The sequence below is a fragment of the Aethina tumida genome, chromosome 2 (assembly GCF_024364675.1).
Source record: "Aethina tumida isolate Nest 87 chromosome 2, icAetTumi1.1, whole genome shotgun sequence".
Taxonomy (NCBI): domain Eukaryota; kingdom Metazoa; phylum Arthropoda; class Insecta; order Coleoptera; family Nitidulidae; genus Aethina; species Aethina tumida.
In genome coordinates this window covers 24,521,673-24,527,245 of record NC_065436.1, presented here as the reverse complement: position 1 = coordinate 24,527,245, position 5,573 = coordinate 24,521,673, and the positions used below count along the sequence as shown (strand labels likewise).

Below are 5,573 nucleotides of genomic sequence, written 5' to 3'. Positions count from 1 at the left end.
CTTAACATGTAAAGTTGAAATCTTTTTCTCCTCATCAGTTGGCGTTTGACCTTTCGATAATGATACAGGTTTTGTTACTGTTGGAGATTTCTCAATCTTATCAACGACAGTGGGTTCAGGACTTTTAGCGGAAATTGTCAGTGATTCTGGTTTTAATGGAACTGATTCAGCAACCTTAGATGGCAAAGTTGGGGATGTAGGTTTAGATTCCACAGGTGATTTTACCTCGCTAGGAGACTTTTTAATGATATCAGTGTCTATTTCTGAGGGCTCGGGACTTTTGGAAACTGTGGTTGGAGATTTCGGTTTTGGTGGAAGAGATATTACGTCTTTAGATGGAGATTTATGAGGTGACATGAGCTTTTCGTCTGAAGGAGACTTGACCTTTTCGTCTAAAGGAGATTTGACTTTTTCGACCGTTTTCTCGTCAATTGTCTTAGGAGATATTTCCTTAACATGTAAAGTTGAAACCTTTTTCTCCTCATCAGTTGGTGTTTGATCTTTCGATAATGATACAGGTTTTGTTACTGTTGGAGATTTCTCAATCTTATCAACGACAGTGGTTTCAGGACTTTTAGCGGAAATTGTCAGTGATTCCGGTTTTAATGGAACTAATTCAGCAACCTTAGATGGCAAAGTTGGAGATGTAGGTTTAGATTCCACAGGAGATTTTACCTCGCTAGGAGACTTTTTAATGATATCAGTGTCTATTTCTGAGGGCTCGGGACTTTTGGAAACTGTGGTTGGAGATTTCGGTTTTGGTGGAAGAGATACTACGTCTTTAGAAGGAGATTTATGAGGTGACAGGAGTTTTTCGTCTGAAGGAGACTTGACCTTTTCGTCTAAAGGAAATTTGACTTTTTCGTCCGTTTTCTCGTCAATTGTCTTAGGAGATGTTTCCTTAACATGTAAAGTTGAAATCTTTTTCTCCTTATCAGTTGGTGTTTGATCTTTCGATAATAATACAGGTTTTGTTTTTGTTGGAGATTTCTCAATCTTATCAACGACAGTGTGTTCAGGACTTATAGCGGAAATTGTCAGTGATTCCGGTTTTATTGGAACTGATTCAGCAACCTTATATGGCAAAGTTGGGGATGTAGGTTTAGATTCCACAGGAGATTTGGGTATGCCATCAAGAGCTTTCTCAGGTTTCTTGGGGGATTTTTCAGTTTCACTCAATTTTAATACCGTTTCATCATCATCTTTTTCTGTCAGGTCTTTTGATATTCCAGGAGATCTTACCTCGCTAGGAGACTTTTTAATGATATCACCGTCTATTTCTGAGGGCTCGAGACTTTTGGAAACTGAGGATGGAGATTTCGGTTTTGATGGAAGAGATATTATGTCTTTAGATGGAGATTTATGAGGTGAAATAAATGTTTTGTCTGAAAGAGATTTGACCTTTTCGTCTAAAGGAGATTTGACTTTTTCGTCTGTTTTATGTATATGTGTATGTCCTTTAGAAATTTTAGTTTTACCATATTCAGTAGTTCTAGTATAAGCTGTAATTGGATGTTTCGTTCGAATTTTGGTTTCTTCCTCAGTTTTCTCGATGTCTCTAATTTGTTCTTGTGATGCAGTCGGTAACATTGTAATTAGTTGACCCTCAGGTGTAGGCGTTAAGTCGGGTTTTAATTCCTTCACATCTTCTCTAATTTGTTTTGTCGCTTCAAGCATTTCATGCATAATTTTCTCTATATCAACTTCTGTAAATGAGGTCACTTGGTCTTCAATATTTGGAAGACTGAGAGATCCAATAGGTTTCTCTTGTTGCTGAACACTGGTAATGGTATTTGTAGAAATAATTTTGTCTATGTGTTCTGAATTTATTACTTCAGATGGCAAGGCAATTGTCGAAATTAACTTAGCATGTGATATAATTGCTTCTTTAACAATTTCACTTTCATGTTCTAAATGTTCTTGAATTTCGTTAAAATCTTTTATTTCAGAATTTTCACAAATTCCTTCATTTATTGATTTGTCTTCTATATTAAAAGTTGAACCAATATCTTTTGCAATTGGAGAATCTGTATCGAACAATCTAGGTTTGACTAGAACCTTTTGACAAATTGGTTCGTAACATGGCTCACCTGGTGCAGGTTGAAGACCATTTTCCATATATTTTGTAATATCTCTTAAAGCTTTTTCTTTTTTTTCGCATTTTTTATTTTCCTCAATTTCTAATTTAATTGACTCTAAACATTGATTTAATTCTTCTTCCGTATAATCTCTTTGATATAATTTTTCTTGTTTTGGTTTTTTAACTGGCGTTGTTTCCAATGATCTGGATATTAAAGTCTCAAAAAGTATTCTTTTATCCTGAACAGATTTTGAAGCCTCAACATCTTGGTAATTTTCTCTTTCTACAGCAATACTTTCATTTACAATTGGTCCAACTGAACTTGATAGTATATTTAAATTATTTAAATCTCCATCTGTTATTTCTGTAGATTTTTTATGTACATCATCTTCAGAGGAAAATATTTTCTGTAAAGCAGCAATCTTTTTACCCACGTGTTTAGTATGAGTTGGAGTATGTTTACTCTTTGTTAAATCTGTAGTACTGGAGTCTGAATAATCAGTAATAATTTCACTTTTGTAATCATCATCATCGAGTTGTGCTAACGTTTCAGAAGAACCCCTAATCATTTCTTCTTCTTTCATACTTGAAATTTCATCTTCAGAATCAATAATTTCTCTTTTCTTTCTGAGAATATCTGTTACTGTATGTTTCGCTTGATCTTCTATAAACTTTATCTTAGCTTTAACATCACCAGAACCTCGTCTACTAATTAGAATTTCTTCGTCTTTAAGTTTATCAATAGAGCATATCATGCTATCTTCTGGTTTAATAGGACTATTTGATGCATCTTTTGTCTCAATATTATCTGTTAAAGTTGCAGCTTCGGATGTATCTACTTGAGAAAGGGCGATTGACGTTGATTCTGGGAATTCAATAGGACTTGTACCAGTGTCTGTTAAGTGAGTAATTTCTTCCTCCAAGTCTTGAGTAGGTAACTCGTCAGCTTGAATTGGACTTAAACCTGCATCTGTACATTCACACTCTTCAATATCTCCATCAGCTACAGTATCTGACATGAAACCAGTTGTAGGAAGATTTATTCCCAAGGGATGCTTTATAGGACTTGTCAATGTGTCTGTTGTTCCTCGGGTTAAAGATATACCAGTATCAGTAATATGATGTGATACACTCTCATCAGTAACCGGTGAAATCGGTTGAGAATCAGTCATCTCTTTTGCTGTGTTGTATGTATATACTTGTTTGGTTCCACTAAAATTAACCGTTTCCTCTCGTTTTTTTTGTGTTACATCTTTTTGATCAGTTAAAAGGGGTGGTATTATATAAGCTGACTGTTTATCATCATAAATACCAGTAGTGGGACTTTCCGTGTCTTTATTCCCAGTTTGCGTGGAAACACCTAAATCAAATCTTTCAGAAGTCTCTGTACCCGAATTATCGCGACGAGTTGTTGTAACCGATATATGGGATTGAGTTTTTATAGATATTTCAACATCTTTTGTACCGTACAATGTTAAACGACTCTCGGCAGTCGCGAGAGCTTCTTTTGTACGAACTTCTTTACGTCCAATTACAAGTTCGAGTGTAGGTTTACCAGGCTCTACCTGATGAACACCATTATCAGGAGAAGGAATGATACCTGATTTTGTTATAGGAGAGGTACTCCGTGTAACATGTATAACGTTTGAATCTTGCTCTGCCAAGTTTGCATTTTCAGCTGTGTCAGTTTCTTTTTCCGATTGATAAGACTTTTTTACGATTTGTGTCTGTGGCGTGTCCGCCGAAATGGTATTTTCAACAATTTGAATTTCAGTGGTAACAGGTTGACCGGTTTCGTTTGACGAAGGATTTTCTAATTTACATCCAGTATAAGTTAAAGATATTTGTTTAACGGGTGTGGTTTTTAAGTACACTTTCTCATCAGTCGGCGGTACTTTGTCTTTGCCAGCACCACCATGTAGTCTCTCAACAGTCTTTCTCTCCTTTCGTTCCCAATCTTCAGGTTTTTTGGAGTCTTTCGCTCCCTTTTCTTCGGGCGACAATTGTTCTATATTTAAATTTTCAGGCCTAATAAGATCGTTATTGGTATATTTTTTAGTAATACTAGTGGAAGGCAAATTTAAATCTAGCTGTATATCACTGGGAGCATCGGCAACATCGGCATCTAAATCTTCTGTAGATGCCAGACGTTTACGTTGACCAGTAAATAATTTGACTTGATGTTGGCAGTATTGTGATATATCGTCATAAGGGGTAACTTCTTGGAAGTCGATATCGTGATAATTAATATATTCACCAAGGTAATTGGATTTTGTGTAACAAGAGGATTCTTCAACCGAAGTAGGAGTTTCTAGAAGACATTGGTCTTCCCGGAAACCATCAGTATCCAAAGAGTCGTCATCATCCTGAGGAGATGCACTTGCTGCTGTCGCAGAGGAAAAACATAAGGTTGGACTAGGGTGTAAGTTCAGAGTATGTATATTTTTTAAAATTTCAAGTCAATTTTTAAAAGTGCTATATTGTTGATTGTGCAACAATTTAATTATCAATTTGTTTATTTCAGAAAATAAATCATTTAGAGCTCTGTTAGCCCCCATCTCACTTTCTCGCATACATAATGAAATGTTTATGACTGTGGGGTAGTGTGTACAATGTGGAGAAGGAAAGGTGTGTTCAGGAAAACGACAGCTATCTTTTTATAAAGCCGGCTAAGGCATTCTGCATCCTTCATTAAGCTTCTACATAAATTTTCTAGCATGATTTCATAAGCTAAATCGCCAACAATTGAAGAACTTTTATTTTGCCCAAACTATCATGTATTTATATTAGTAATTTACTTAAATGGAAACAAATAAATTAAAAATAGGTTATAATTAAATTTTAACATTATAATCTATATTTAATTTATTTTTGTCTTAAGCTTCTACTTCACTGACCTTTGTATAGCCTTAGCTACACGTAGCCCGAGGCCGCGTTATAGACCCACTGAAAACTGACCCAACCCCAAATCATCCTTGAAATCAAATATATTACAATGTCATATTCTTAAACATAATTTAATGTTATAAATGTAAACTATATATTTAATTCAAGAATATTTGAGGATGATATGTGTTCATGCACACACAATATGTATATAAATCCAACTTATTTATTTGTTTTACGTAAAAATGGAGTTTGCAAAACGGTTTTCTCAAGCAATCTTTTAAGCAACATGACTATACGTTTAAAGGAATTTAATTAGTCAATATTCTGAAAATATATTAAACAAATTCAAATTATTGACTTAATTGGAGTTAGGTGTATGACATGGGTAAGATCGGGGTTCTCTAGTACTATACCAATCAAAATCAATATTTTAAAAGTCTTTTTAAAAAAATGGTGCAAGTTATGTTTATTTATTGATTTTGATTTTTATAGTAATTTTATTTTTCACACAGATCACACGAACGCAAATAAAATATATATTTGATTGTCAAATAAAAAGCTCATGCATATGATTGTTAGTAGATGTTAACTAATGCCAGGTTAA

The 5,573-nt window shown here is 34.5% G+C and overlaps 1 protein-coding gene across 6 annotated transcripts in view; it reads right to left on the bottom strand.

Annotated features, from left to right (window-relative positions):
- Positions 1 to 5,573, bottom strand: part of LOC109602414 (ankyrin-3-like) — a 118,606-nt gene that overhangs the window by 75,194 nt on the left and 37,839 nt on the right. The window lies entirely within an intron of this gene.